At 39.3% G+C, this 20,867-nt stretch overlaps 1 non-coding gene across 1 annotated transcript; it reads left to right on the top strand.

The window, feature by feature from the left end:
• Positions 1 to 3,194: 3,194 nt before the first annotated feature.
• On the top strand, positions 3,195 to 3,267 carry trnar-acg (transfer RNA arginine (anticodon ACG)). Its single transcript has one exon. It is a non-coding gene; the product is annotated as a tRNA-Arg (tRNA).
• Positions 3,268 to 20,867: the final 17,600 nt, after the last annotated feature.

Genomic DNA, 20,867 nt, shown 5'->3' with positions numbered 1-20,867 from the left:
CTGCACGCTGCCCTTGTATCTAAATGTAGATCTTATACTGATCCCAAAGACCTGCAGCGAAGTGGTGCTGCACAAGACCATGCTAGGTTTTTGTATGCATGTGTATGTGTGTGTGTGTGTGTGTGTGTGTATGGTGTTGCAGAGAGTCTGTGGTTTAAGTATGTGTCATGTTGTATACCATATGTTTAAAATTACCTCTTGCAGGGGACAAGTCTCCAGGCAGGGAATAGAGTATTTGTAGTGGCATGTCAACAGCACACACGCATATCCTTCTTTACACACATAATTAAACCATAAAGCTTACACAAGCACACACAACCTATAGACACACATTTTCTCACTAACGAAGTATAGCTACTAATGACAAACACTTTCAGTCATTAATGCGCTCATCTACACACACGGCTTTAACATCTAGCTCCTCTGATGAGAGAAGATGGTGCTGTAAATGGGGTTTGATGAGAAGCAGATAGCTAAATAACTGGGCTAATAGGGCAATTGTAACCCATTACACATACATACACTGTACTTAACCTCTCTTCCTGTCCTTATGCCTCTTAAACCAACAGAGTTTGGCTGTAGCACTTTCACTTGTTTTTCAGCGTACCACTCAAGAGCAACAGTTATCTAGTGTTTGGTTGCCAAGACATGCTTCTTTGACTCAGTAGGAAAAAATCAAACCCTAGCAGCAGCAAAATGCAAAATTACACAAAGTTAGTAGACATTTCAGACTTGTGCATGTAATTTAGGAGAATTACAACTTTTCAAAGCACAACCCACCCATATGCCTGACACATCAAGCTCATTGCACACAAAAACACACGCAGCCCGCACCAGCACAATTGCAGTGCAAGCTGCAGATGTCATAGTGATCTCAGTCAGGCCTAAAAATTACATGTATGGCCTGCAAACATATGTTCACTCATTAAGGTGGGACACGACAGCTTTTAGGGTTTTTCATTTTATTGTCCTGGATTCTAGTTTCCAGAGGCTGTTTACTCGGTTTATTCTGACATCAATTAGGTCAAAAAAATACCATATGGTCGTAGGATTTTGGAACCAGCTCTTCTTCTGAGAACTTAAGGCAATCTTTCTTTTTTCACAGTGATTTTCTTTGGAATTTTCTTTTCACAGGAATGGATGCAAAAACTATTTTCTCTTTTAAAACAGCCATTAATTCAACAATATCCACCCAGGGAATCTGTGTATTGTTTAGCAAACACAGTTACCGGCTAAGGGGCCAAGATTCATTACTTAAGGAGGACAGAAATTTAAATTATCAAAATTAAACAATGTGGAGGGACTGCAAGTAGCTCCAGGAATACTTACACAGCACTTTAGTATTATTTACACATATTATTATATTATGCCACCAAGGGCAACTTGCATTTAAAACTCAAATAAGAAAGTTAACATTACAAGAAAACAAAAAACAAAAAGTACAACACGCCCCTATAGATTGATAATGTTACGATTTTAGTCCAACAATATGAAAAAACAAGCAAATGCTGTTTGAATCATTCATAACCCCGCTGACCACATATCCCCTCTATAACTCATCCTGACAGTCCAGGCTTGTGGAGAGCTGAGGCAATAGGAAGCAGAGCAGGAATGAGTAATGTAGAAATGGTGGATGGTCAGTGAAGGAGGGATGGGTAATGTGTGATGAAATATATGATAATGGGAACAGAAGATGGCAACTACAGCAATACAAGAGGTGCTTGAGGTGTGACCAACAAGAGGAGGACCGGCTGAACACAAAATGAACAAAAAATGTTTTTATAGAAGAGTTAAAGGCGAGGGAAAGAGTAAGAGGGAGGAATAAAGAGAATGAAATTGTTCTTGAAGTATGGGCCAGCCTTTGTCATACCAGAGAGAATGACAAAAAGATGAACATGTAATAGGAGAGAAAGTACTGTAATGATTTTGTGGGTAAGAGTGAAAAAGGGATGGGAGAAAAGAAATTGTGACTTGTTGACCTAAAACTCAAGGTCTCACAAGGGTGGAGGATAGAAAGCTGAAATAAAAGTGTCACAGATCGTAAGAAGAGGTTGATCTCTTCAAAAGCAGACAGGGACAGATAAACTCAATTCAGGTTTATTTATATAACTCCAATTTACAACAACAGTTGCCTCAAAGCACTTTATATTGTAAATAAAAGACCCTACAGTATTAAGTGAGCCACCTGAGTAAGGGCTTTGCAATAGTAGGAAGGAAAAAATTGAATTTAAGAGGAAGGAAACTCTGCAGCATTTTGGACTAAGTGAAGGGTTTTCTAAAGAACATTAAAAAAAATTGCTAATAATGAATTACAATTGTTCAGGCTAGAATTAATGAATGAATGCATTTTTCAGCATCATTCTAATTTTAGGGATAATGTCCAGTTAAAGGAAAGTAGTCCTATATATTTGTAAGACTACAAAGAGTGGAAATGAGACAGTGAGATAGGCTATATATGGACTGGGCCAACTACACATCACACCTATAGGATCTGCTCTGCCATGGAAAACTGGATGCCATGAAACTCTTGGCACACAGTATTTGTGCAGATGTTAATGCCAGAGGAGGTTTGGAACTCTGCAGTTGTTGAGTCTTTTACATAATCTACACCTCAGCATTCGGTGACCCCGCTCTGTAACTTTATGCGGTCTGCCACTTTCTGGTTGAGCTGCGTCCATTATGCAATAATACCTGTTAAAGTTGATTGTGGATATCTAGAAGGGAAGAAATTCCACGAACTCATTTGTTACAATAGCTGCACGCTGTTACAGCACCACACTTTCAGTGGGCCATTAAGAACAACTCATTCTATCACAAATGTTTATAAAAGCAGAATGCATGCCTAGGTGTTTGATTTGCAGTCCCTGTGGCAAAGGGACTGCAAATACCTGAATTCAAAGATTAAGAAGTGTGACTGTGGTAGAAATGACCGGAAGCACGCAGCTTTAGGGACACGTGAATGACTTTATTTACAAGTTGTTTCTTGTTCGTCTAGCTTTCCAGCTGCTTTGTAGCGCAGCTTTCCCCGTCGGGTCCAGGCATCCTACTGAAGTAAGGAAAGCATGACCAGGTGATGGAGAACAGCTGTGTGGGTCAGCCTCTCCTGACACCACACCCTGAACCCTCTACTCTATCGCGCCCCTGCAGCTGAGCTAAAAAAAAAAAAAAAAACACACCTCGCCAGTGCGTCAGTAGGGCCAGTGGCGCAATGGATAACGCGTCTGACTACGGATCAGAAGATTCTAGGTTCAACTCCTGGCTGGCTCGGCGCTATTTCTTGTGAATCTCCCATCTCTGGGACTAACAAATACAAATCTCACCTCGTTCTTTTATCCGTATAGTATAACATAGGGTCTCAAGATATACAGTGAAATCTACACAATATATAAACCCTTGTCCTGCAGTCAGTGCCTTTGTGTATTGTGTAACTATATTTTATGCCACTCTAATTTTATTGCTTCAACAGATACTGTGCATAAGGTAAGATCAATAAAACAGAGTTTCCCTTCTTTTTATGTGTGAGAACTTCACTGGCTCGAAGAGAGATGAAGTGGAGCATCCATTCTGATCTTATGGCCTAGCAACAACATTCCCAGAAGAGCTGAAGCTCTCTTATTTGAAAGATATTTAACAAGCATATGTACTTTTTGAGTATTTGGTTTCGATGTGTGGGTCATTCTCTCTAGGGGAAATGAAAGGACAGAGGGATAGCCATGTCATCTTCAAGGAGAAAGCGAGATGACACACCAGATTGAAGGAGTAAGAAGGAGAGGCGGCTTTCTTGAGAGATAGCCAAAGAGTGAGTGAAGTATTTGTCATCGCTGGAGAGATGAGAAGAAGAGAATAAGATGAACCAAGGGAGGAGAGGGAGAGAGACGGAGCGAAGAAACGAAGAGAGAGGACATAAAGAGAGATGAAGAGGAGTTCAGAGGGCATAATAATGACAAAATGACAAGAGGATGATCGAAGCATGGGTCATGTTTACCCACAGGAGAGAGAGAGTAAGAGAGATGGTGAAGAGTCTGGAGGCAGAGAGGCGACAGCACTCTGAAGGGTCACTCTATTTACGGGGAGAAGGAGAGATTGAGGGATATTGATGTGAGGAGGGAGGAGAAAGATGAAGGGAGACAGCTTGGGATGGAGACAGCCCCTCTGGCTATGAAAAGAAGAAGGGGTGATGAAGCAGAGGAATGAAGAGAAGGGGGAAGGAGTCACAGACAGAGGGGATATATGGAGGAAAAATATAATAGTTCGAGGGAAAAGAGAAGCTAAAATCCAATGAGAACATGAAGTCCACTGCACAGGGGGCAGTTATTTGATGTTTTAGAGAGATGCAGGGAACACCAGGGCTTCAGTCTGCAGCAAGCATTGTGTGGTTTTTTTTATCCAGATGAGGGAGTCTGCAGGGAATGAAGTAGACTGAAAGACATGAGTGATTTATCTGTGAGTTAGAAAGGAGAAGTACAGACAGGAGGAAAAAGATGGTTACAAAGCAGGAGAAGCTTCTGTTCTGAGTTGAGATAGAGAGATATGGCTAGACAGAGCCCAGTCTCACGACAATTCGTGGAAGGTTTTGTCTGCAAAAAATCAGCCAGAGCTGTGCCTTGACTGTAAATCAGGGAAGTGGGCTCACCAGAGACGGATTTAATATTATCCAGACAACAATATTTTCATTCTGAGATTGAGCAAACACCTGAACCTGGCTACAGATCAACACTGAAAAATCAAAAGGTCTGAATAGAAAAAGTACCAAGAAAAGTACAACAAACAGTGAATGGCAAACAAATCATAATTTCATTTTCAATAAAGAACAATATAATTCCTGCAAAAACTTTAACCCTGTGATCCCACAAGCTCTGCGACACTAAAAGTAGAAGGTTGAGTCCCCTCAACCAGCTGCTTTGGCAATGCACAGCCTCACAGTAGCCCACATTCACTCTGGATTAACCACAGAAAAAGAAAAGTGCATTTAACATACAGCAACAGCATCTAAATATCTCAGTTATATGAGATTTTCTTTAACCCATTCTAATTTTCAGGGGCATCGAACCTGAGTGCATTGCTGAGATGCCCCTTTGTGGTCTTTGATGGACTGCTATGCTCACAGTATTTGTCCCTTTTGAAAATGCACGCTTCCAAACAGGTTAACAAAGTTCACCTAAGGACACGGGGAGCCTGATGGTGGTGTAAATCAAATAACTCTAAAAGGGTTTCTGGCAAAAAACAAAAACAAAAACAAAAAAACCCAAAGAATCCCAGCAACAGTTTTAGTATAAGAAACAACCTTATTGTTAGACCAGCACTTTTCAGCATGTGGCCTTCATCAGGATCATCATAAAATCTAATGGAAACAAGATTTTAAATAGAATAGTTGTGAGGCAGGAAACAAAGCAACCAACACCCAACTAAGGATGGGTTGGGCATATGGTCATGTGGCGATTAGTTGTACCAGGTTGGCAGAGAGAAAAGGGTACTACCCAGTAAAGGTTTAGTTAAATCTCATGAAGTATTTCATATTTATACACCAGATAAAGAGTGTATGAATGAGAGGTGGCCAGTGACCCCCTTGGCCTCCATTAGTAGGGCACACTTCACTACGTTGATATGGGTCAGACCACAGCCATCATCAAACCCGACCTTCATGTACACATTTACTATCTGTATCTTTCTCAGTTGGAAGGAAATCAGGTTGACAAAATCTGCCAATAGAAATAAAAACCTGCCAAAGTGTTTAAAACCACCTTTGTGCTGGCCCAGAGTGCATTTAGCCATAATGGCACCCACACACATGCACAAATTCACAAGGTGAAAACAATAATAAGCTGAGCAGATAATACCGAGAGACAGATTAAATGAATACTATAAGCAGCCAGAGACTGAGAGAGACATTACACACTGGCAATTGAGATTGTTCAAGATACACAAACCTGGCATCATGGAAACAAACCATCCAGAAAGAACGTGTCAGTTCTGCTATCTGAAACTCGTAAAGGCAGACTACAGCCTCTGTGAAGCCATACTTTTGCAAAATTATTTAACTAAATCTTACCACATGTTAAATTTTCTTTTTTTGTGCGCACAACTTATATTCCAGGTTCTTATATTTTGCCTCTAAACTTTGTGCAACATGCTTTGGCAATATTGCATTTAATTATGTCCAATAAAACTGATTCTGAGAGTAGATTTTTCTGCACACGCAGAGAGAGAATGTGATGCCCCGAGCGAGAACCAGATGAGTGAGAGAGATGGCAGTCAAAAAACTGCTGAGTCACTCCAATGGGAGGAAAATGGTGGTAATGAGGGTGAGTGAGGCAGCCAGGAGTGGGTGAGAGGAGATAAAGGAGACGAAGGGTGCTGAAGTGAGAGGGGAAAGTAAAAGGGGAATGAACAGATGTAGGATGGGAAGAATTAGAAACAAGGAAAGATGAAAAGAATGATGAAGGCAGGGGCAGGGTAAGGTCGTGATTTTGCTGTCATTAAGCAGAGCACATGGGTCATGCCTCATTTTCTCTCTTCAGATGATCCAGGCTTGAACCCCACCTGTTTCTTACCGATTCTGACAACTCAATGGAAACGGCCTCTAGAGTATGTGCATATGTGCACGTGCGTGTATGCACAAGTGTTAGTGGAACAAGAAAATAGATTGTTTTGGGCTGTCGTTCCCTTTTAAAAGAATCCATTTGACCAGCATTTTCCAAACTGGTAAATGGACTAGTACTCATATAGCACTTTTCTGCTCTAGCTGAGCACTCAAAGCTCAAACCTTTTTACCGCAAGCCACAGTCACCCGTTCCTATAGCATGGCTTTTCTAACTATTGTGCACACACTCCAAAAGATGCATCAGGGACAATTTGTGACAGTGTCTTGCTGTTTCTGATGGTACTGTGTACTGACAGAATAGCATTGTTTTTCTGTTTCAAAATCATTATAATTTTTTAATTAGGTACAAAACTCGTGGTTAATATTAAAGTATAAGATATATGTAATTTTATACTTTTTTAATTTCAGCAAATTGCAACAAAAGACCCATGCATCATTCTGTCTCTACCTTTTCTTCTTTGTCTGTTCACTTCTACTGAAGATGCCACACATTCACTTTCCTTTAATTAAAAAAGGTTCAGTAGATTTCTGGAATATATGGCTACTATTGTTTTACCAACTCTAACTCAAATATGAGCAGATTTGTTGGGCGTTCTCAAAATAAATCACATTCCTATATTTGTATTTTGCGATGCATTTATATTTTGGAGCAACATAGAGATGCATGGCACAGTGGAAATAGCCATATGTGTGTTTGGATGACACAGTCAATTTTTAGCAGTCTCAGCTTGATTTTGGCTTTGTCTTATTGTGGGCTCTCTAAGTATTATATCGAGTCGTTGTTAATTCAACAAAGGCTACACTAAAATGCAGAAGCATGTGTGTAAACAATATATCCTTATGGCTTCCAAAGGAATTAAGAGGGTAAGCAGCAGTAAGGTGCTGATAATCAAATGCACTTGATTAAATGTTCATCAACAAGTGTGATCGCCTCTATTAAAAATTACACTTCTGGCAGTTTAAAGGTCATCATTCCACCTTAAGAACCTTAAGAGAGCTGTGCATAAAGGAATGGCTGCAAACCTCAATGAACTGGAGCAACATTGTAAAGAAGAGTGGACAAGAATTCTTCTGCAAGGATGTTACACATACTTTCTGTATGACTTTTTTTAACAAGCTTGTGAATCATGGGGTATTCTCTGATTTTCAGTCAGCAGTTCTTTATTTTGGCCTAGTTTTTGCTAAATAAATATGTCATGTGTAATGTGTCATGTGTTGTTCATTTTACACTCAACAAAAATATAAACGCAACACCTTTGTTACTGCTCCCATTCCCCATGGGATGGACGTAGAGACCTAAAATTCATTCCAGATACACAATATAACCATCCCTCCCAAACAGTGGTCACAAATCAGTCCAAATGTGTGGTAGTGGGCACATCTGCTATATTGAGATAATCCATCCCACCTCACAGGTGTGCCACATCAGGATGCTGATCTGACATCATGAGTAGTGCACAGGTGTACTTCAGACTGCCCACAACAAAAGGCCACCCTGGAATGTGCAGTTTTGTCTCACAGCAAAATGCCACAGACGCCACAAGCAATGAGGGAGCGTGCAATTGGCATGCTGACAGCAGGAATGTCAACCAGATCTGTCGCCCGTGCATTGAATGTTCATTTCTCAACCATAAGCCGTCTCCACAGGCGTTTCAGAGAATATGGCAGCACATCCAACCAGCCTCACAACCGCAGACCTCGTGTAACCACACCAGCCCAGGACCTCCACATCCAGGTTCACCTCCAAGATCGTCTGAGACCAGCCACCCAGACAGCTGCTGGAACAATTGGTTTGCACAACCAAACAATTTCTGCACAAACTGTCAGAAACCGTCTCAGGGACGCTCAACTGCATGCCCATCGTCCTCATCGGGGTCTTCACCTGACTCCAGCTCGTCGCCGTAACAGACTTGTGTGGGCAAATGCTCACATTCGATGGCGTCTGGCACGTTGGAGAGGTGTGCGCTTCACGGATGAATCATGGTTCACATTGTTCAGGGCAGTTGGCAGCTGAGAATGTCCCAGTTCTTGCATGGCCAGCATACTCATACTAGTTCAGATGGTTTTTTTGCAAAAAAAAAAGGTTTTACAGCAACAATGTCAACTGACCTCATCTGTGTTAAAGTGACATCATAAAGTTGTCTTGACAGTTACAATTTAAATTTCTCCTAAAATGAAGAAATTTAAACCCAATAATTGGGTGACAAAAGGGTGGTGTCTCTGTTATCTGTCATCACCTGTCAAACCATCCATCATGTTGCAGTGATGCAATGGTGCACACTCGTTAAATTGCTGTTTCACTGAATGGTGGATTGGTGGGTCCTCTGACAAAGATTATAGACAGTATTAAACATACCACAAAATATTCTCTCCACAGCATGTACTTGCATTTCCACACTGACATTAAAGAACTCCTATTTCTATGTTTTCCAGTTGTCTGATCTTTAAGCCTGGTTAGTGTGAAATGCTATCATCCGTGTAATTGAATGTTCATATACTATACACCGGTGTTTTGCTATATCTTACAAGCAATTTATCTGGCAGAAAACCTGCAATCCCTCAGATACTTTGCATACTTTTATACTTACACATTCTATTTTGTGTGCATAGATGTGTTCACACTGACAAGTACAGCTGCACGCAGAGCACTAAGAGTAGCTGGATAGCGTACACGTGCATTGAAGTGTTACTACAGTGCTCTGAATGGACGCGTACATTCATTCATGTCATAGTTCTGAACTAAATACTACAATCAGTGATTTCAACACAGGACACTTAACCACTGCCAACAAATTAAAATGGCAACCTCACTGTGTTACTGAGGTGAATAAACAAGAGGTTAGATTTCATGCTGGATTGCCCTTCAGAGTTATGTAATGCTAAGCACTTTAATACACAGCAATCTTAGATGTAAACATATTTTGCAATTACTGTGAATGTCAATCAAATCTCTGAGAAACAGAGGATAAAAGTGTTTGCTCAAACTTTGATTAAATCTCATCTCGAAACAACCTCTGTAGAGCAAACATCAAAAGTTTCCTTTCACTGGATGATCTTTACTGCTGTCAAACCGGCTGCTTTTGTGAGTCAGTCATTTCAAAACTAATCAAATTACGGCTACTCTTCTTCATCATAAATACATGGGCACTAAATCAGTTACAAATGTATAATTAAAAAAAAACAAGTCACTCAAGTTCATTCCACCTGATTAAAATATAAACAAATATGCCTTACTCGGGATCCCAGAATGTAAACATGCCAAGCCTTAATACTGCACTATAGTTTGGCTCAGAACAAGTTCTGGAGCAATGCATTTCATCCATCTATTTTCCCAAGTGATGTTGACTCTGTCATTTCATATTAGCTTTCTAATCTTATTTTAATTCTCAAAATATCTTTGTGTGTTTGTTCCTTTTGGACAACAACTCCAATCAGGAATTGAGCAACCAAACTTTTCACATTTTTCTTGCAGGGTCTTGTCTATATCAGACATCATAATGTCAGCTTTAATGACCTGTTTTAACATTTAAAAATCTATAGCAGCAAATTATTAAACAATAACATCTAATTTATAACCACAAAATTGCCATCAATTGTATATTGTGATGCCATCAGGTTACCGGGCAACTACCTACTAACCAAAATCATCAGCTTGTGTTGACTGTGATTAGCGACGCACAATGCTGCATACTAACAGATATAACAAGAGAAGTAGTTGAGGATAATGAATGTCTGTAAAACAACCTTAATCTGTTTTTTAACCTGATCCATTTGCAGATATAAATGATAAGAATCCATTTTAAAAACAAAGTACACTCATTGTTAATAAGCAAATCACATGTTTGGGGTCAGGTCTGCATAATGAAGAACTGATTTGAAGTTTCTGTCTTAAAAAGTGCTTTCTTTCACGAATTTGTATAATTAAAGTTTTTAAAAAATAAATCTGATTCAAAAAGAACAATAAATCCAAGCTATGAATAAATAAATAATATGATCTAAGATCAATCTTCACTTTTTTCTCAGAAATCATAGGTACCAGATATGAAAAGGAGACAACATGAGCTTTATTTGTAATTGCATTACATTTAGCAGATTACCAACAGCTTACATTTAATATGTAGCAAATTATAAAGTGTTAACACAAAAAATGAAATTAAATGCAAAAAATGTAACACTTTACGATGCTGATCTCTTCAGCTTCTGCTCTTCTGTTTCCAATTCCTCTGATGTTTTGAACAAATCTCACTGGGAGATGCAAGCACACTTTTTTTATTAGTTTAGTGGAGTAATGCTTACCGTTTGCCCAATCTTTTTTATTTAATATTAGATTCAATAAAAATTCGATTAACTTGCGGCTTCAACAAACACAAAGAAAACAAAACAACAACAACAACAAAAAAGCTACTCTATCACTGAAAATTGATCATTTCAAAAACCTGGAGCTGATAGCAGCCTTTGGCCCAATTCCTATTGCTACTGGCATTATTTGCATACAAGCGAACACACTTTTCTGTTTGTCTGCATTTGTAAAAGGTGAAAAACAATCGGAAGAGGAAATATTGATATGGATATCCGAAGACCTGAAAAATTGCCCGCTGCCCTTGAGACTAAGTGAGCACGCTAGCCAGTGTAAAGTACCACCAGGAAGTACAAGGAATATAAATCAATTGATTTCTCTCTTCTTCTTTTTTTTAAACTTTAAACCTGAAATGACTTGAAATGCAGTGACTATAGAACAATATTTATTAACTTGTAAGAAGATTATACAAGTATAATATGCTTAAGTGTAAGTGTGTTTCCTGCCTTATTTCAGTTTCAGGGTTACATTTCTTAAGACAGAAGTGACTGAGGTCAAAGAGTAGATTTAGCTCATCATCCAGATGTTAAGGTCCCAAAAGCAGATCCTACAGCAGTGATATATGTTTTGAATTTTCCCAACTTGAAATGTTTAGGAACACTTGATCTGTGCAGCATATTGAAGTCGGCAGCAGACAGTGAATCTGAATCAGTCTGGTAAGCAGAGTTGGCAGGCTGACTCCTTTGTTTGTCTGTCTGTCTAAATATGAAGAAATCGCTTTAGGAGATATTTACGCTCCCCTGTTTTCCTCCTTCTTCGTCTTTCAAGGTCCTGCTGCTTTTATCCCCTTCCCAACCCCCTATTTTCTCTTTAACTGTGCATTCTGTTTTTATTTTATCCCCTCCTCATTCATTTGTTAGTTTATTTCGTAAGTGGATTCTTCCTTTTTTCCATACTTTCTTTTACCCTATATCATCTGTCCTTAATCTCCTTTGGCTATAAGCATGTGATGTTCTACGAGAGGTATGCTAATCTACAAAAAGAAACTTTTTAGGATGATCTGCAAAAGCATCTCGACATGGCACGATAACCCTATTTTGTAGCATCACACTAATTTCCTGTAGCTTGGGTTGGGCTAACCTATTTAGTTTTAATTCATGAAAGGTTTTGGCTTGTGATTATATTTTGGCAGCAAATCATGGTCATGAACCAAATCTTTGTGGGGGACATATGGCGCTCATCGGATAAGAGAGAAATGATTTAAAGTTTGTATTTATACAACTGCAATCAGTCTTATGGTGCATAACGTGCACAGAGCAAGAAAGACGAAACATTTTGACAATTATTTAACACATCCAGTCATTTCTAATCATCAATCTCATCCCTTGCCCTTTCACATAGTCTCATGTCGGACACGAACATGTAGCTTTTTCGCACACATCACTCCGATTGCGCACCCATGCATAAACATCACACTTACACAAACACCACCCACCAGTCGTCGGTTTGTGAGTCAGAAAGCCTCAGGTTTGCTGACTCACAAACCTCTCCTGTTGAATATCTCGTGGCATTGCCTATGCATGTGTATGCATGTCTGCCACCCAGACATGCATACACAGATGGACACATATACACACGAGTAGTCTCCTTTTGCACAAAATCACAGAGATCACAGTTTAACATGGGCACATGTAAAGCATGATTTAGCATCCACTGAGTTATTATTCATATTAATTTATTGCATACTGATACACATGCACAGTTAAAGGCGTATTTATGCCTGAACAAATTTAGGCATAGATGCAAGGCCATATGTGGAGACACACTGATACAAAAATGTTTTTGATTTTTCACGCTAGTATGGATAACAGTGTGTTTTGTAGATCTAATGCAGGGATATTTCTTGTTATTATTATAAAAGCTTTAAGCTCACTATTTACACTATGTTCTGTTTTTTTCTTGTTATTGCATATTTTTTCATTGTCTTCATTCTGTGTATAATTTGTTCCTCACATTTACCCTGCCTTCCTCCTGCCCTCTCTATCCTTCCTGTACAATTACCTGCTTGGCACTAGAATAGAATAGAATAGAATAGAATAGAATAGAATAGCCTTTTAGAATAGAATAGAATAGAATAGCCTTCATTGTCATTGTACAGAGTACAACGAAATTGGAGTGCCACTCCCTTGGTGCAAGTTTCAATAATAAATATAAATGTAAAATATAAAAAGTACAACAAAACAATCCTAAGTACTCAAACACTAATGTGTTTCACCTGTGTCTAATTGCATCATTGTGTATTTAAGCAGCATATGCTGCCTTAGTTTTCTGCCAGATTGTTGATTGCAGTCAGTGGTCCAGCAGTGTTCACATAGTTTTCTAGTTTGTTTTTGCTGTAGGTCAGTTACCTGGTTTTGCCTCAGCTTTCTCAATTTGCAGAGCCTTCTCTGTTTACTTTATTACTACCTGTGTAACTGATCTTTTTGCTTCAGCGAAGACTTTTAGCCATGCCTTGTCTCTGAAGTTGTGGATTTTGGTTCTTATTCGAAGTCATTGTGGTGAGGCTGTACCGCCAACTGAGTCCACCACTTTGGTGCAGATTGAAATATCTCAAAAAGCACAGCCTTAGATGATTGTCATGAAATTTTAAAGCACCAACTTTTTTTATTTGTTCTGTTTTTTTCACTTCCACCACGAGGCAAGCATCTCTGCTTTTTATGCTGATATTGGAAGCACCATAAAAACCTGGTTTAGCTTTCATGTTTCGCTCACATTCTTGCATTCCTTCTTTACTGAATCTGGCAAGTCCCTACTAACTTACTCTGGCACCACCACCTGGTCAAAAATGTTTTTCCAATTCTACATTAAAAAAAACCTGGTGATATTCCTCCTCCTCCTTTTTTTGTTTCTTACAAGTGCTAGCTGTGAATGCTAGCATGTTAGCTTGTGCGCCTAATGTCTTGGCTGTGTCTGAAATCATTCAGTCATTCAATACTCTGTGCTCTCCAGGCAGAGGATTATAAATTAGGCTTGGCATGAAAATGAATGAATTTTATTTGGCTTATTTTTTCTGCACTATTAATAATATAATTGCTGTCACATAATTAAAATGTGAAAGATGAATACTGGTTCAATATGAAGTAATTACAAACACACACTTTTGTGCGTAAGCATATTTTTCCAAATAAATAAACTCCTTGTGGTAGTTATTGTTGTGAAATGTGTTCTTAATCCTGCTTGACAGGCTGCCATTTCTTCTTGATGACACTGCATCACTGATTAGACACCATGGGTGAACTATGCAGGCGTATACTTACTATACTGTCTATCACTATATATTTAGCAAGACATGACAACATTGTACATTCACTATAGAATACATTAACTGTGAGGAACGCCTTACTCTGCGCAATGTTCTGGCTTACACATGGCTGTGCGCTGATCGTATGCAGAGCCTACACCAAGCTTTGCAGACCGTTGTTTACCTGTTGTAGCTGTTTACAGGAGGTGGTGTCACAAACAACCGGTCTGTGGGCTGTTCCTGCTTGTGCAGTTATTAGTCTTTCAGCCAGCCTTGGAAATATACAAGATTCAAAGAGCTGAAGTGAAACTGAGTCTCAAATACAATGAAAAGGATGGGCTGTGGCCACTCTTGTGCTCTTCATGCTGGGTTTTTGTTTTTGTTTTTAATATTATGTCTGTAATGTATTTTTTAAGCTACCAACTCTTCAACCAATCCATTTTCCAACTATGCACAGCATCATCCACAATGAGTTACACGCTGTACATCTGAGTCGGTTGAGTAGGTTGAATGTCCACTCTGCAGATACCCACACAAAATAAAACACAGTACCATAAATGCCCGCTTTTGAAGTCTGGTCTGCTCTACACAGGATGTATGCACGCATGACTCTGACTTTAGCTGATTTCCATTTTGGGCATGCATTCTTTTTTTAATTCAGATTTTCACAAGCAGAAAATATTTTCATATAGAACGAGAAGGGTACCTTGATATGGTTTCCTAAATTACAAGCAATATACACTCATTACTGACATTAAACACATGGGAAACAAAGATAAGCCCAGCAAAGATCACAGATTAAACACAGGATCCGGGCTGGTTTTCTTCATATCATATACTGATTACATGCATGCTCATACATAAATGCAAACACACAGGAGTAATCTGTATTTTTAATCAAGTTCATAAAACAGAATTGCTTGCTTGTATTTTCTATGCAGACATCCAGTTCCCTGCAAATCATACTCTACTTCAGCTGCAAACACTTACAAGCATCTTTTATTATATTATATGTTCCATAAGATGTATAAGTCACTGCGTTTCTGCAGTGCAGTAGAGCCTGTCAGTTCAGTAAAGTATTGCAACATTTAAGCTAAGACAGACACGAGGGAACGAAGGTATATTTGGCATATCTGAAGCTCTCTCTGTAAGTCATTGTGCAGAGAAGAGCATTACTTCATTGACTTTAATAGAAACGTAGGCTGTGACACAGACTAGGGAATAAGAAGACATCACCATAACTGGGGATTGATATTATCCAGCCTTTATTGTGAGTCTGAAATGGCACTGCCTGTCTTTCTATCCTCTGACTCTTTCTCTTGTCTCCCTCTATTCTGCCTCTCACCCTGACTTACATCCCAAAAGAAGAGATTACATTAGAAAGACCTCCTTTCTTGTCTTTCAGTAGAGAAGTGCATAATTACTGTGTCTGGGCCTGTGCCAGAGTTCTTCAGTCCTTATTGTGATTTTAAGAAACCTAATTTTCACAGCTTCACTGCCACACTTTGGTTGAAAAATAAAACGGTGCTGTTGAGCTCTCACAAAATGGTATTAAGTCAAATTACCGAGGGTATAATAGAACAAGGGTTTGCTGTGTTTAATATAAAGATACCTGACTGTTGTTGTATAAGACACAGCCCTATGAAGAAGTGTCCTGAACTAAACTGTAGTGTGAAGAGTGAATAATTAGCTGCAACCTTGAAAAAATGTTTTAACCAGAGAGAACCTTTCCAAAAAAATTTCGACACTTCAAGGTTTTTTTTTAACCATTTTCTCTGATCTGATATTATCTAGGGAAGTGTAAAAGAAAAGGCTAGAGTTTGAAGGTTTCTATAGGGCATCGGGCAAATGGTACAGTAAAACTGCTGTGTTACAAGCCCCTTGCTTCCCCAGGGCTGTGTATTATTATGGCTCCCTGATACTAACCAGTCCTCTGTGTGCCACAAAGTCTTTTATTGCTCCCACGCAGAGATTTCGCTTTCATCTTTTATTATGGTTTCTTCTCCTCATAGATATTCCTTTTTTAGTTTTTCTCTTATCTGTCTGTTCTTATCTCTGAGTCTTTCAGTCTCTCTCTCCCTCAGCACACACACACAGACACACACCTATACACACACACAGACACAAAAACATAAAACATAGTCGGAGCAAAAATATCCTCCCTAATGAGAAATAACAATATTCAGGTCTAGTTGATACATATAACAACACACATCAACAGGCGCCTCGACTCGCAGTTCTCATATATCATTCCCCCCCCCACACACACACACACACACACACACGAGATAAGACATGCCCTTAGAGGTCTGCAGCTTATGATAATGTCTGTCTCCTCCAATTAGACACTTCTATCTGTGTAATGTTTTCCACACTCCTTGCACTTTTTCCTCTTTCGTCTGCCCCGTTTTTTCGCCCCTATAATTGTCTCTCTATTCAGTCTCTTGAAGGCCTACTATCAGCCTGTAACCTGCTGCTGACGCAAAACAGATGTTTCTCCATTGCCTCCTTCCTCCCCCTATCTCTTCCTGCTTCTCCACTTCTCTGTCCTTTCACTTAATCCTCATCCACCTTCCTTTCTCAGCACTGTATTTTCTTCCTCTGCCCCTTGCCCCCAGTTTGCCTTCTAGTCCTATTTTGTCTTGTTTATGTCTCACGGTCCACATTTCCACAATTCCCCACCTTTCTCTACATCTGTTTGATGTGATAGCACTAGCAGTATAATGAATTCCAGAGGTCTAAGTGTTCAGACAAGTAGTGTTTGACTGTCTTTGTCAGCAGTGTCTTTCATGAACAAACACTCTCATGAATTAGTGCTGTAGTTGTTGTTGTTTTTTTTTTTGGGGGGGGGGGGGGGGGGGGGGGGGGGGGGCTTTTTAGCCTTTATTATGACAGGACAGTGGACAGTAAAGCTGTGAGCGACAGTAGAGGAAAAAAAAATGCAACAAATAGCCCAGCACATGCGCAATTCCCCACAACAGTGCTACAGCATATGGGTCACCAAGCTCAACCTGGTGAGCCACACTGGCACCAAGTGCTGTAGGAAATGCATTTGTAAAGATACACCATGAATTATTATTATATTTCTTTTTATTATGAACAGATATAAGTCATAACAATATCAATTTCAAGACAAGCATCAATTCTGCCAACTGTCCACATCCATCTTACTTGCATTCATTTACATTGTCTAATCATTATTGTTTTCTGCTCCGAAGAATCCTCTGACACAGTCTCATAAATCACCCATGTTTGTTTCACATGTAGTGACTTACATCTGTCTATTTATTGGCTTTGCTAATCCTCCTCATATTTGTCTCCTTATTCTTGCATTCCTTTATTCCCCCTTTTTTTCAATCCTCTTATTTTCCGCTAATCTTTTCCATCCCCGATCACCTAAGGCAAGCTCACCTGCTGCTGAATTGAGAGAGCCTCATTATCTCAGACACCTGATGAGCGTGTGCTAGTTTTCGTGTGCAGCTGTGCATTTCTGTGTGTCTTGGGTGGCGAGGTACAAAGTGAATAGCGTGGGTTCAACTTGTCATCCGGAAAAAAAAAAAAACGGTCATCTCTACAAATTATGTTGATAATTACAGCATGCGCCAAACCAAGAGCTTAATGTGTATGTGTGTGCATGTGTGTGGGTGGGTGGGTGTTTTTGCAACAAGGGGTGTAAGCAGCATTTCCACAATATTACATTTTTAAGTACTAAATCAGCAGTTCTCCAGCCATGAATCAACCTAGAGTGTGTTGCATGGTTGTTTCTATGGGCTCTCCCACACCACAAGAGCATCTGTTTGTTTGAAAGAGTCCCTTTCCCAGCGTGACACAGAATTTATCATATCTGGTGAAAGTTTATGTTTTCTCTTCTAAATTGCTGAGTTATATTGACAATGGAAACACTCCCTTCTGCAATATTCCCAGGCACCCGCCTTAATCAGTTTACTGCAGAGAAACTGAGGTCTTTCACAGGGCTGAGATATGACACAGCGAGCCAAGCAGTGACACTTATTGATTCAAACTGGTTTACTTCACAAAGAAAATAATAAATAATCTGTATTTATAACATCTCACTGACCCGTAATTTTCCAGACTATTCTTTTTGTTGTGTTTATCTAATTCTGTGCTGTAAATCTGTGTTGTTTTAGTCGATTGTGATCATTTCATCACCAAATATGCAACGCTACAGCAGAACAATGGCACGCCACCATTCCCAAATGGTGTGCCATGAGGCAAGTCCAGGTGGGCCGTGGGATTTTGTAACAATAGTGCATTATTATTACAATATACAACTGAAACACAAGAAGGGAGAAAAAAACTGCAGCCTGGTCATAGGTTCATATGCCAAAAATATTCTATCAAAAGTGTCTTTGTCTGAAAATACAATCAAAACAAGACAGATGGTATAGGGACTTGAAAAGCAGTACTACTTGTCAGATCAATTATTGTTTAGTAGCATATAACTTAATAAATGTAGATCTTTTGGTTGGCGACATTGTGCCAAACCAGGATTTTAATCTAATTTAATTGAATATTGACCAAGTAAACAAAACCACAAAGGCGGATGCAAAATGGTGGGCTTGATACTTCCAAAAGAACATGGTCAAAAAAAAAAGTTTAAGGGCACTCTATGCAGTCCTGTGAAATACTACAAGTACTATTTTTTGCTTCTGGAGGAATTCATAGGAATTAAGAGGGTCAGTTCTGCTGCTGATCAAATGCACTTGATAAATAGATTATCAGCAAGTGTGACCAACTCTATGAAAGTAGAAGTTTCCAGCAGTCTGCTGGTCTGTAGCATTCGAGTGCATGTTAACACATTGTCAAAATCTTCCCCTGAGTGGACATCCCTTGAAATTCAAGCCAAGATCAGACTGTGAAACTGCAAAAAAACAAAACTCTAGAGCTGTCTCTCAAACTCTACACACCTCAGATAGCTATGTGCTAAAGCTTGTAACAGTCCAATTACAAAAAGAGTGTGTCCTACAAGAAAAGGTTGCCTAGGGAAAGCAGCTTCTTTCTAAAACAAATGAGACCAAAGTGGAGATGTTTGGCACAGTATAACAGCACAAACACCTCATGCAAGCTGACAAGCAGAGTTGTGGAGGAGTCATGATTTGGGTTTGCTTTGCAGCCACAAGACATGAGTGCTCTGTGATTATGAGCTTGTTTGTATACCACAGTATCCTGGAGTGAAATGTTAGGCCATCTGTGTGACAGGAAAATGATCCCAAGCACAGAATGGCTGAAAAAAAAGCAAATAATTAAGGTGCTGCAATGGTCTCAACCTGTCTAGAGTTCTGTGTTGGGGCCTTAAGAGAGCTTCGCAAAAACGAAATCTTGTAAACACCAGTGAATGAACGAAAGTTGTAAAGAAGAGTGGGCCAAAGTTCCTCCAAAATAAACACTCATCCCAAGTTTGCCTTGCATCCCAAGCACTTTTGTGGGCAGGACAAACTATTTATTTCAGTTATTTTATTATTAATTTACAAAATTACAATTAAATCCTTAAAATAAAACAATCAAATAAGCACATAATAGCACTCTCAAAAGTATGCGGCTCATACTTTCAACTAACCATTCTCTTCTGTATAGCAAATTTCCTTCCTTCACAGTAACATTAATAAAAAGCACTGATAACCAGTGTCAATATTGACTCTGGCCCTAGTATTACTTACATTTTGGAATTTTGTCCCTCTAATGGACACATCTTATCTGCATACTAAAGATCATCGGATTTCCATAAAAATAAAATAAATGTCCTAATGCGCTGCTCTAAATATCAGGCCTTAATACACAAAACACAGTGGGAGGAAGGTTGGGCTATTGAAATGATTATTGTTTTTAGCTTTTTTCCAGAACTGGACTTCAGCATTGCATGAAGAGAAAAATAAATAATGTGGGTAAGCCTGAATTGCCCTTTAGGGTCTAAATATTAAAAACTAGCGGTCATATTACAAGATTAGTTTTGAGAGCTGAAAACAGTCTCTAGCCCTCTGTTGAGCAGATGCATCATTATCTGTTTTCTCAGCTTGTTTTGTTAGTTTTGTATTTAGCCGCTGGTCTTTCGGGAGTCTGACCTGAACTGCATAAACAGAGCAATAAACCAATAATTAATTCAAAGAATAAATAAATAAATTCAGTTCAGGTCTGGTGATTTACTGAACCTGAGCTCAGTTGTCTTGGCAACATGTTGATCAAAAAGTAGACAAAGATCAAAGGTGTAACAGCAGGTCCGGCGATCCCCGAGCCTCTCCACGTGCATAGGTGTTTATGGCCGAGACAACAAATACAAAACTACTATAGCTGGCAAGCTAACATCTTGCATGAAACCTCTGCTAATGCTGGTGAGTATGGGTGAATGGGTGAGGCACTTTTTACAAGTGTTAAGGGTAAAGGGCGTTACAAAAAAGCAAAGCATTTACCATTTTGTGGTTTGCACCTGACCAAAATTTGCATGTGTAAGCGCAAAATACTGCAGAATTACTGGGCCCTTGTGGATGTGCTTATTTGTGTGTGTTTCGTGCAGTGATCCAGTTTTCAGTAAAAGTAGGCCAGCCAGTTAGTCCATGAGTAAGCTTTTCTCTTGAGAAAGGAGCCTCCCTGAGATGACAGCATCATTAACAGCTGACCAACACACCCTACCAGTCAGACGCTCTCATTTTTGC

This window comes from Astatotilapia calliptera, chromosome 16 (genome assembly GCF_964374335.1).
Source record: "Astatotilapia calliptera chromosome 16, fAstCal68.1, whole genome shotgun sequence".
NCBI classification, from domain to species: Eukaryota; Metazoa; Chordata; class Actinopteri; order Cichliformes; family Cichlidae; genus Astatotilapia; species Astatotilapia calliptera.
Note: the sequence above shows the minus strand (reverse complement) of the source record. Positions and strands in the feature narration are given on the sequence as shown.